Source organism: Vulpes vulpes, chromosome 10, assembly GCF_048418805.1.
Source record: "Vulpes vulpes isolate BD-2025 chromosome 10, VulVul3, whole genome shotgun sequence".
In the NCBI taxonomy this organism is placed as follows: Eukaryota; Metazoa; Chordata; class Mammalia; order Carnivora; family Canidae; genus Vulpes; species Vulpes vulpes.
Window position 1 is genome coordinate 31,949,148 of NC_132789.1, and position 13,248 is coordinate 31,962,395.

At 36.7% G+C, this 13,248-nt stretch overlaps 1 non-coding gene and 1 pseudogene across 1 annotated transcript; one reads left to right on the forward strand and one right to left on the reverse strand.

The window, feature by feature from the left end:
- The first annotated feature begins 248 nt into the window (after positions 1-248).
- LOC112931995 (large ribosomal subunit protein uL1 pseudogene) overlaps positions 249-13,248 on the forward strand; it is a 171,222-nt pseudogene continuing 158,222 nt past the window's right edge.
- Positions 4,490-4,599, reverse strand: LOC112932001 (U6 spliceosomal RNA). The gene has a single exon (XR_003237410.1). It is a non-coding gene; the product is annotated as a U6 spliceosomal RNA (small nuclear RNA).

Sequence of the window (13,248 nt, forward strand, 5' to 3'; positions counted from 1 at the left end):
CACAGTCTGAGCCAAAGGCAGATGCTTCACCCACTGAACCACCCAGGTACCCGGATAGGAAATCTTTTAGAGAGAAGGAAAATGATAATAGAAATGCCAGTGCACACAAATGAACAAGAAGTGGGAATGAGAACTACATGTATAAATATATCAGATTTTTAAAAAATTCCTTTAGAGGAGAACAGATTGCTTACACAAAGATGATGGGGGTTTTGATGTGTAAGGTAAGAGGGATAGGACAGGAGCACATGGGCAGTACAGGTGCCCCACTGCAAGGCTGGTGGGTGCAGGTGTCCCAGAACATCACCTGTAGGCCAATGATGGTAAGTTAAAGGAAACTATAAACCCAGAGCAAAACTAAGCAAAGAGCTATGCCTAATTAGCCAACAAAGGGGAAAAATATAATAATAAAATTATTCACTTAACCAAATAGAGGGCAGGAAAAGAAGAAAAAGAGAACAAAGATTAGAAAGGAAAATGAAAAAAAATAAAAAGGTGATAAATTTTAATATATTCTTATCAATAATTACAGTGAGGGACATGGTCCATACATGCCAACTACCAAATTAGGTTGTTAGACTAGATTTAAAAAGTAAGAAACACCTTTGTGCTGCTTATAATAAACATACATCAAATATAAAGATGCAAATAGATTAAAAATAAAAGGAATACTATACTGATATTTATCAATATATGCAATGCTGTATTTATACAAAAGTAGATTTCAGAGAAAGTAGTCTTATCAAAGCTAACAAAAACATTTCATAATGAGAAAATGTTCAATTCATCAAGAGGATATAATATTCCTAAATGTTTATTCACCTAATAATAGAGCTTCAGAATACATGAAACAAAAAGGATAAAACTGCAAGAAGAAATAGATACAATCATAACTGACTATTGAAGTAGCATTATTTCTGTAATTAATAGGCCAACAAGTCAGAAAATCAGTAAGAATATAGTGGACAGAAAATCAGCAAAAATATAGCAACGTGAGAGTTAAAGATGTAACAACACCATCAATCAAGTTCATCAAATTGACTTATATAGAGCATGACACCCAATAATAGAAGAATACACATTTAAAAAAATTTAAATGGGGGATCCCTGGGTGGCGCAGTGGTTTAGTGCCTGCCTTTGGCCCAGGGCGCGATCCTGGAGACCCGGGATCGAATTCCATGTCGGGCTCCCAGTGCATGGAGCCTGCTTCTCCCTCTGCCTATGTCTCTGCCTCTCTCTCTCTCTCTCTCTCTCTCTGTGACTATCATAAATAAATAAAAATTTAAAAAATTAAAAAATAAAAAATTTTAAATGGACTTTTCTAAAGTTGACCTTATTCTGGGTTATAAGATAAATTTCAATGAAGCTAAAAGTATTAAAGCCATATAAGTGTGTTCTCTCACTCCTGTGGACTTAAATTAGAAATCATTAACAGGAAGATGTCTGGGCAAACTCCAAATATTTGAAACTAAATCACACACTTGTAGATAACCCATGGGACAAAGATGAAATCAAAAGTAGATTAGAAAGTATTTTAAACTGAATGAGAATTAAAACAGCATATCAAAATTTGAGGGATACTGCTAAAGCCATACTTGGGGAAAATTTGTAAAACAAATATCTGTAATTGAAGAAAAGTGTCAAGTTAATTGACTCCTGTTCTACATTAAGAGACTAGAAAAGAGAGCAGTTAAAAAACTCAAAATTAGAAGAAGGGAAATAATAAAGATGAGAATGCAAATCAAGGGAATCTGAAAGATAAACACAATAGAGAAAATCAATGAAACCAAAAGCTGACTCTTTGAGAAGATTAATTGGAAAATCTCTAACCAGACTGATCATGAAAAAGGACGGCACAGACCATCCATATCAGGATGAGAAGTGATACCACTAGAGATCCTGACGAAATGAAGAAGATTTTAAGGGGATACTGTGGATAGCTTTAGCCAATAAATTTAACACCTTAGAGAAACTTGTATGATGTAAATTAAGCTCATACAGAAACAACCTGGATTGCCCTCTATCTATTGAAAGAAATTAAAATTGTAGTTTTTAAGTTTTCCTATAAAAAGAGAGCTCCCCTCCCAGATAGCTTCACTGATGAAATCTACCAAACCTCATAATGGGAAAAATAATAACAGTATTACAAAACTCCTACAGGAGAAAGAAGGGACTAGTTCCCACTCATACTGACACAAAATCAACCAATAACAGTATAAGAAAGTCACAAACCAGTATTCCTCATGAATGAGAATGTGAAGTTCTGAAGAATATTTTTGCTAATTGAATCCATCAGCATATAAATCCATCAATATACTGCATGACCATTAGAGTTCACACAAGAAATGCAAGATTTGTTTGACATTTGAAAAATCTATCAATATACTTCATTATAACAAAAAACTAAAAAAGAAAGATCATGTAATCATTTCTATAGAAAAGGAATTTTAAAAAACTCATTGTTCATTCTTGAAAAAAAAAATCTCACCAAGTAGGAATATGAGGGAATTTATTCAAAATGATGAAGGATATCTATTTGAAAACCTACAGATAACATGATACTATATGGTGAAAACATAGACGCTTTACCCCTAAGAATGAGTATATGACAAGAATGTCCCCTACTACTTCTATTTTAGTTAAAAGTTTCCTTTTACTGAACATTCTAGATAGCAATAAATGCCAAAAAAAACCCCACACTCAAACATAAAAGAAATAAGTAAAATTACCTTTATTTACCTATTTACCATAAATGACATAATCATCTATGTTGCAGATCTGAGGAAATTTACAAAACCAAAAGTTCCTAGAGCTAAAGAGTAGGTAGGATTACTAAGGTAGCAGCCTAAAATATCATTACAAAAGCAAATATGAAATACATAGAGGTGGATTTGAAAAAAGAGTGAAAGTATCATGTAATGGAAATTACGGAACATTTCCTGGATAAATTGGGAAATATACCATGTTAGAGATTCAGAAGGTTTATTACAATTATTATAATTTCAAATCTCAGGACTTCTGGGTGGCTTAATCAGCTAAGCATCTGCCTTTGGCTCAGGTCCCGATCCCAGGGTCCTGGGATTGAGTCCTGCATAGGGCTCCCCACTCAGTGGGGAGTCTGCTTCTCCCTCTCTCTCTGACTCTCCCTCCTGCTCTCTGTCTCTTTCAAATGAATAAAAATAAAAAATCTTTTTGAAAATTTCACATATCCCCAAATTGATCTATACATTCAAACAATTCCAATCAAAATCCCAGTGTTAATAGCCAAATGATTGAAAGAGCCTAAGTGTCTATTGACTGATGAATGGATAAGACGTGGTGTGTATACAGTGGAATATTACTCAGCCATCAGAAAAATTACATCTTGACATTTGCAACAATATGGATGGAGCTAAGGAGTATAATGCTAAGCAAAATAAGTTAGAGAAAGAAAATACTGTATAATTTTATTCCTATGTGGAATTTAAGAAACAAAATAGATGAACATAGAGGGAAATAAAAGTGAGGCAAACCATAAAATAGACTCAACCACAGAGATCATAGTGACGGTCACCGGAGATGAGGTGGGGCGATGGGCAAACAGGTGATGGGGATACAGGAGGGCACCTGTAATGAGCACAGAGTGATGTAGGGAAGTAATAAATTACCAAATTCTACACCTGAAACTGATATTACGCTGTATGTTAACTAAATTTAAATAAAAACTTGAAGGAAAAAAATCTCATTGTTAGATATTAGGGAATGCAGATTAAAAAGATTGATCATGCCAAATATCATCCAGGATGTAAAGCAACACGCTGGACCGACCGTGCGCTCAGTGAAATGGTGATATCACTTTGGGAAACTTTAAACAGTTCTTTTTAAAAAGCTAAATGCAAAAAAAAAAAAGCTAAATGCATATGTATCATATGATCCAACTGTTCCACTTCTGCAAGCATATTTTTATACAAACACTTAAATAATCATGTTAAAACTGCTTTGTTTTTAGCAGTCAAAATCAAAACACCCCAAATGTCCACCAAGAGGTGAATGGATGCCAAACTGAGGCGTAGCATATGACTGAATACCATTCAGAAATAAGAAAGATGAGTTCTTGTTGCACGCTACAGCATGGAAGGATTTCAGAACACGTATGTTAAATGAGAGAGGACAATATTTTTTAAAAAGTATGTAACATAAGATTTCATTTTGGTAAACTTTTCAGATACGCAAACTAGTAGTTAGGGACTGGTATCCAACCTGCAGTTTCCTGGGGACAGTGAGGAGGAGCAGAGGCAGGATGGAGGGTTCCTAGGAGCAGGAGGGAATTTGGGGTGGTAACAGATGTTTGTTATGTTGGTTGTGGTAGTGGTTTCATGGTGTTCATGCTTGTTAACATTCATCACATTGCACAAAGTAAATAAATTTATTATTGTATATTAATTATTTACATTAATAGTCCTGCTTTATTAATAAAAAGAATCTTCAGGGGTGGAAAATAATTATGCTGAAAAGTCTGAGGTAAGCCATTACTGCTTAAGTGTCACCGTTGTGAAGGGGCCATGCTCATCTTCTCTGTATCATCCCAATGTTCAGTATATGTGCTGCCAAAATGAAAACAGGGCATTGCTTTTTAAAGACATTACAATATGTCCATTTGTAAACCTTCCTATAATTATAGATGCATATAAATATGAAGGAACTCTCCCATTCAGTCTTGAATTTCTGCCAATTCTACATCTGAAGCACAAACACACTAAAAATGAGATGAGAAAAAAATAAAAAATAAAAAATAAAAATGAAATGAGGTAGAGGTGAAAACAGAGGTCAGAATGCAAGGCATGCTAATCCAAAATATAGTTTTGACATTTAGTTGAGATAAATATCTTTCCTTCTGCATTTATATGGAATTGAAAATTGATGAAGACGTTAGCGAGGACACCTAAAGACATTTACTGGAGCTGAAAGGTAACAGCAAGGAGCAAGGAGCAGTGATTTACGAACCTAGCCTGCTTCAGTAAAAGGAAAGTGAATTTAAAAATGTACCTTGCTAAATAATTTCTTTCTCTTTTCTTTAAAGATTTTATTTATTTCTTCATGAGACACATGCGCACACACACACACACATACACACACACACATACACACGCACACACACAGAGGTAGAGACACAGGCAGAGAGAGAAGCAGGCTCCATGCAGGGAGCCTGATGTGGGACTTGATCCCAGGACTCCAGGATCACACCCTGGGCCGAAGACAGATGCTCATCCGCTGAGCCACCAAGGGGCCCTCTTGCTAAATAATTTCTAAGTATAAAATAGACTCCGTGAGCTAAATATTGTCCAAAAAGAAACATAAAGCTTATATTTAGGAAAACCTATGAGGACAATTAGTCCCTTCCTTGTGAGTAAAATTATCCCTTCTCAAACATTCACTCTTCTTTGATCTGATGGGTTTTAAAAAAATCCTTAAAAATGGATTTTCATCCAACTTCATTTCAATCACTTTCTTCAAGAATCTGGTTTTTGACATCAATAGAATCATAATTTTAAGTATTTTAGTTCTCAATTTTATATAATCAACCGCATTTCATCTACTGATGACTTAAGACATGTTTTCGCATTTACATTTTTCTGACATAATTTCCTCCTGGAGCAACATTGTCCAGGCTCCCAAGAGCGTCTACTTCTCCCTTTGGCCACCTTCCTTCTGTTAATACACAGCCTTATTTATGTGTTTGTGTGTGTGTGTGTGTGTTCTCTCTCTCCCTCCTGGTGAAATTAAATGTGGAAATTATCAAACAGTAAGTTGATTTCTTGTTGGCAGCTTAATAAAAATATTTAGTGGGAAAAGGGTAAGGAAATTAATAAAAATGGGCTTGATTTCCCTGGCTTTCAGTTCTGTGCAGCTTACCTTTGACCACTAATGACTGCATTTGTAGTGACCACTAATGGTCTTCATTTGTAGTGACTCTACATGTTACCCTGGAGAAACAAGCCATCATCGCGTCTTTATCTTAATCAACAGGAGCTTTGCCTTCTCAGACTTTCTTCATTGCATGTAGAGACTGAGATCGCATCCACAGAAAGTTGTGTTTGCTCCCTAAGTGACAGGATAATTACTCCACAGTGCTTTTGCTGTGTGCTGATGACAAGTCTGAGCAGGAGCTTGAGGACAGGGATGAGGAAGGACATGGCAAAGGGGGTCAGTGCCATAAGTATTGATTCATTAGTCTCCCCAGCAAAATACTAGTCATTTCCGCCTGAGAAGAGGTCAAATATTATACTCAGGAGGGCTGGTAACCTTGTGCGGAACCCCACAATGAGACGAGGGCTAAAACAGGTCTTCTCTGAAGTGATCTTTTGACTGTGCAAGTCCTCCCAGGTGCTGGGGGCAGATCCAAGAGGGCAGGGCTGGGGTTAGTTAAAAGCCGTCTGGGCATCCCTCTTCAGACTCACCAGCCTACTCTAAGACACGAAACAGCTTGATTTTCAGTATCATTAAGTTTCACTTTTTCTGTAAATTGTGTTAAAACTATAATTAATTAATCATTTCGAGAGAGTGAAAGTGGGGAGAGGGACCAAGGGGGAGGAGGAGGGAAGAAGATTCCAAAGCAGACTGCACTGAGCATGGAGCCCATGTGCATCTGGAACTCATGACCCCGAGATCAGTTGCTGAGCTGAAACCAAGTCAGATGCTCAACCAACAGAGCCACCCAGGCACCCCAGGTAAAACTCTATCTTACCCAATTGTTCTTCTACACTGTGCCAGAAGTTTATTCTGAGCGAAAATACTCTGAATTTAACCCCTCAGAGCAGCCAATGAGCTAATCTACATTTGCTCATGAGTTATGGCCAATGAGGAGCCTGTAGAGACCATGCATGTGTGCTACAGAAATTAACTGACTTGCCGGGCTAGCTCCTATGAACCAGTCCAAGGGAGAAAAGTTCTTCCATCTGACTCCCTGACATGGTTTCAACTGTGATGTTTTGTGAACTAGAGAGTATATAGTTTGGGTGTTAAAATATTATGTAATGAACCCAACAGATGGCATGAAAATACGCACTCCAACACTTTCCATACACTGTGTAATGTGACTCAGGTTAAGCAGAGAAGGAGCATTTGTTTGGTGAGTGTGACCCAAATAAAGCAGGATACAATTCACAAATTGGTTAATATATACCCTGAACTATTTTTTATGTGATTGGAAAGAAGTTCAGGGGTTCGATTTCAGTAAGAAATGCCATGTGTCCATCGAAAGATGAATGGATAAAGAAGATGTGGTCTATGTATACAATGGAATATTCCTCAGCCATTAGAAACGACAAATACCCACCATTTGCTTCAATGTGGATGGAACTGGAGGGTATTATGCTGAGTGAAATAAGTCAATCGGAAAAGGACAAACATTATATGGTCTCATTCATTTGGGGAATATAAATAATAGTGAAAGGGAATAGAGGGGAAGGGAGGAAAAATGGGTAGGAAATATCAGAAAGGGAGACAGAACATGGAAGACTCCTGACTCTGGGAAACGAACGAGGGGTGATGGAAGGGGAGGAGGGCGGGGGATGGGGGTGAATGGGTGACAGGCACTGAGGGGGGCGCTTGATGGGATGAGCACTGGGTGTTATTCTGTATGTTGGCAAATTGAACACCAATAAAAATAATTTTACTATTAAAAAATGCCATGTGCAAAGATGCACAAGACATAAACTTCCAATTTGGGTACATTGTAGATGCACTAATCTTCTATTTTTTAATAACCTATATTATTTAATGCTAGTGAATCCACTTACGTTTTAGAAATAGAATAGAACTCCATCATAATGTAGCTTACTTATATTTAGATTGGGTAATAATCATGATAATTACAAAAATTTACTGAGTCCTTAATATAGGCTACATCCTATTCTAAGTACCTTTCATGTGTTAAGTTATATAATCCTTTCAACAATCCTATGGAATAATTATTATTTTCTTTATTTATAAAAGGGGAAACACGTATGGAGAAATTAAGGACTTTTTTTTTAAGGGATACACAGCTGGAAATTAGTAGAGTCCAGATAATCTGATTTTAATCTTTTTTTTTTTTTTAATTTTAATCTTAACCACTAAGATACACTGCCCCTGTGAGTATAATATGGCACTTGTAAGCATGGCACTTAAACAAAGTAAAACACATGGTAAGTAAACAAAATAAAACACAAATGTAATATAGTACTTATGGTCAGTAAATCAAAAATTATTACATTTATAAAGAAGTACTATGGTTTGTCATAAATTGTGTTTATTTGGATGTTTCTCATATTTCTTAGGAGGGAAGTTGTTTCTGTTTCCACCAAAGTCAAGAAATTGCTAAAATATTACACTTAATTATGAGTTTTAAATCTATTGATATTTAATATCATTGTCCACTATGGAAGAGCTGTGATCAATTCCATATTAAAAAGGGTAGTTGGCATTTTTGTTCAGATTTTATTTATTTATTTTAGACAGAGGGTACACACCCACGTGCGAGCCATGCAGTGGAGAGGAGCAGAAGGAGAGTGTCTTACGCAGATTGTGCATTGAGCACAGAGCCCGATATGGGGCCTTGATCTCAAAACCCTGAGATCACAACTGAAACCAAGAGTAGGATGCTTAACTGACTGCTTCACCCAGGTGCCTCTTGGCATTAGTATTAGTCATTTCAAAAGTCATTAAAGGGTTGACTTGATCTCTGTGAATTTGTTATATGCCCTTGCTTTTGTTGCTATTATGATTCAGTGTACCATAGTGACTGCATTATGCATTCTCTGTAAGTTTGGATAAATCCACAACCTTATGAAAGCTCAGTGTTCTCATCTCTGAGATTGGGTGAGAATATTGGTTCATGGGGTGGTTGGGAGGGATGAATGAGGAAATGTGTATAAAGTACTGCTATTATCACATTCTTACCCCTTAACTGGGATGCTTACTTGCCATATATAATTTCTTGGATAGCCCTTCATTAAACTTGTGACTAACCCATATTTGTGTATTTGCAATTCTTTGGTGCTTCCTTCGTTGACTGTCATACGACCATTCTACAAACAAAAGTGAAAATGTACTATGTTGCAGGCATTTGGGCAATGTCTTTGGAATAACACAGGTTGTCCTGTTAATTTCCCTAGGATTGGTTTTGCATTAAAGGATGATTCATTTTGAGTAGAGTATTACAGAGTCTTCGGGATAAACTGTACTAAAACATGAGAACAGGGCATTCCTCTTTGCTCTGTACATACTCCAGCTAATGATGGTGGAGACATAAATGCCTTGTCCCCAAGTAACATCAAGGATAAATGCTCATGAATGCTCTTTTCTGCTTTTGGGATACACAAGTATTTTTTTTGTTCTATATTCCCATGAGAGATATCTCTGGCTTATCTGATTTGGTTAGTTTTTTTTAAGATTTTATGTATTTATTCATGAGAGACACAGAGAGAGAGATAGAGGCAGAGAGAGAGAGAGAGAGAGAGAGAGAGAGAGGGGGGCAGAGACACAGGCAGAGGGAGAAGCAGGCTCCATGCAGGGAGCCCAATGTGGGACTCCATCCTGGAACTCCAGGATCATGCCCTGAGCTGACGGCAGACGCTTAACTGCTAAGCCACCCAGGTGTCCCTGATTTGGCTAGTTTTATACACTCCTCAGTTTCTTATCATTAGTCCTTTCCTTTCATATATGAATATCAACATAACTTAATATAAAATTTTAGTGCAAACTGTGTACTCATAAGATAGTATTTTGATGGATTGAAAGGGAGGGATATTAGCACCTGTGTTTGGTACCAATGTGCTTATTAAGAGTTTATGTGGAGTTATATTTCAGGTTACTATCCACTGTATTTTAAGATTTTACTTATTTATATATTTGAAGAGAGAGAGCATAGCATGAGGAGTGGCAGAGGGAGACGGAGAGAGAGAATCTCAAGCAAACTGTGCTGAACAGAGCACAGAGTCTGACACTGGGCTCGGTCTCACAACCCTGAGGTCATGACCTGAGTGGAAGTCAAGAGTTGGATGCTTAGCTGACTTAGCCACCCTTTGCCCCTATGTAGTATATTTAAGAGTAAGCTCTGTTTGTGAGGAAATGATTCTTTTGGAACAAGAAAATAAGCATTATTTGTTTACATCATCTCTAACAAAAGATTTGCCTGATAGCCCTTCATACTGCCCAGTAACACAAGCTGAACTATAGAGAAACTGAGAATAAATGTCTCTGGTCTGCATGATCCTGGTTGGTTAGCTATCTGGTTTCTGACTTACTGAAGGATGTCTCCGGGCTGAGTTAATGGCCACACATCTCCTTGCGATCCAGTCATTTCACAGAAGCTGTTTTTCCCTTTACACTTTTTACCAGTAAGTACCTTCCTAGTTGTGGAGATGGATTCTCATGGAAAAAAAATGAGTGATCCAGGTTGAAAAGAAAGTAAACAAATACAAATTCTAGTTCAAGGGTAAGTTAACTAATGATAGACACAACAAATATTTGTTACATACATTGAATAAAAATGACATTAATAATTTGACATTTTTCAGGATCAAATGACCTCCTTTATTTTATTAGATATTTCAGGGAAAATCTTAAGTGTAAATAATACCCTGCTATCCCTGCAGTTTAGGAGCAGTGCTGAAAAGACCAAAGGTCTTTCTTTCCCACAATGATAAAAATACAATAAAAAATAATAATCAGATACCACCTTCCATATGCTAAGCATGGCAGTGCTACAGAACAATGCATTAAGTAGCTATTCTGTGCATACTATTTTAAAAACCTATATCAAGTGCTTGAGTGATAAACATGCAAACTACACACTAAGCCAAAATTTGATTTTGAAAAAGAAGCAGGCAACCTCAAAATTATAGGAAAATAGTTCCCTTTTTCTAGGAAGTTATAAAGAGGATACTTTGTGGCACATGGGTGTAAAAATTCTCTACCCTACTAGACCTCCCTTCAACATTGACGTCCATTTTGCCAATAAAAAGAAAAAAACCTAATGAGGTAGAAAATAATTAATCATAAACTCCATTAATATGAACCCAAAGTCTACACTTACTTTCTAAAAAATAAGCTAAGGGAGTGAAGAAAATATTAATGTAATATGTAATGCAAATGTGTCTTCCCATGTTTGGAGATTTAAGACATTACAGTCTGTTACCTTAGGGAAATGGGAGATGGAATTTCAAAAGCTAGAGAATAAATTGACAACGTGGTAATTTTCTGAGGGTACTACTCAAGTGGCAGCAATTATTTTGAAAAGATTATTGTGAAATGTGTGGACCCTGGAGGGTACTTAGGACTAAGCCATCTGTGTATAGCCATACCACTTGTCATATATAAAGATGTTCCCTCCACCCAGGCTTTGAAGTGTTGACACTGCATTACTCATCCCTTCTGGTCTTTATAGCTCCACAATGGCACATGAGGTGAGGGGCATTTGGGGATTAGCCCACAGGGTGCAACACCCCTTGAAAGGTAAAGAGAGGATCTCCAAAAACTTATTCACAAACATCACATTTTCTTGGAGCTGGCCAACTTTTAGGAACATTAGTCAACTCTCTACAAACTGTAGAGACTATTATTTTACAGATTTAGAAAAAAACTGAAAATGGACATCATAGTTCTAGTGGTCTGAGGACACCACATATCAAGATATCAGAGACTTGTAACATTTTCATACTTGAAATTATAGCCTAACTTATACTTTTGATTTTTTTCTATGGGCTAGAGATGATAAATAGAATCATATTAAAAACCACAAACATTAATTCTTATTTTCAGATGAGAAGTGGAGATCCTGTGATGTTAGGTAACTTCTGCAAACTGAGAAATTAGGAAATTCTGCTTTGAATCAAAATCTGTCTGACATGTAGACCCACATAGATTTTTTTCAAAGGAAGCTTTTAGATGAGGAGACATATTTGAAGACTGCTTAACAGTAGAAAGATCTAGACATGGTAAAATGACTTAGGTTTCTATTACAACAAAATATCTCCTGAGATTACATTTTATCTTGTTCTATTTCCCCTAATTGATTTATTTCCAGTTATAAGTTATCCTCAAGAAACTGGCTCATGATTCTGTTGTTTTATATACTGGTTCATTATCTGAGTAAGCATAGTTTCCTCTAAATCAAATCCATGTGATCTATATTTTAATAAAGAGTGTATGTAGACTCTATATTGTGTGGAAGTTCTGAGCCCTGAGTCATGACAAATCAAAGAACACAAGCTATCTGAAGCTTCTCTGGAATGATCCAGAGCTTCTTGCACCTCATTGTACTCATCAATCCCAGTCTTGGTTGCTATTGTTAGGCAATACACAATATTTCCCTGGAACTGGCCTTCCATACTATTTGGGGGATTTTAAAGTCATGAATGATTCTACTAACATAGCTGACAAAGCTGGAAGCAATCAGATTCATATCCAAATGTACTAGATGAAGAATTTGAGATTGTAGAAGTCTACTAGCTCTGCTTGGATATATTGGTCACCATGTCCCAAGCCAGGATCATAAGGGCTTCTGACTGATTCAAGAGCAGGTTTTGCTGCTGTGTTGGAAGAGTTTGGTGCCAGCTGTCCGGTGATGACTTTGTTACTTGGGACAAAGTAAGGTCTAAGGCTTGTAGGATGACTAGAAATTTAGCATGTTCTTAAATTCTTGGTAATTCTGAGTCCCTGGTGATGGACTCAAGCTTAATTACATAGTAAAGATCTAATCTCCAATGTGTGGAGGGGTATGGTGGAGTGGAAAGCATCCAGTACAGCCTCCAGATTAAGCCAACCCTGACTGGAGTTCTGGTTATGGAATTTGGAGACCATATGATCTTGGACCAGCCGCTTGACCACTCCAAGACATTTTTCCAATCACAAATTTCTCACAATAATAAGAAATTCATTCATAGGGCTGTTGTGACCATCTAAGAAAAAAGTCGTATGAAGCTGTTCTACAAATTGAAAGGAATTGTTTAAAGGCTAGCTTCCTCAGAGCCTTTTTTTGGAAAGGGAATAACAGTATAAATCCAATAAGAAATATATTAATGCCTATAGTTAGTTACTATTTTTTTTCTTATAGATGATGCTGATAGAGTCAAGGTTAACTAAGGGGAAATCTCTCAACAGTTTGCAGTAGTAAGTGACATAGAAGGTAACTGTTAGATACAGATTAAGGGAAGTCCACAAATAATAATTTGTGTTTATTCTCAACATATTTAACAATAATTAAAGGTTATAGAAACCTAGAATTCC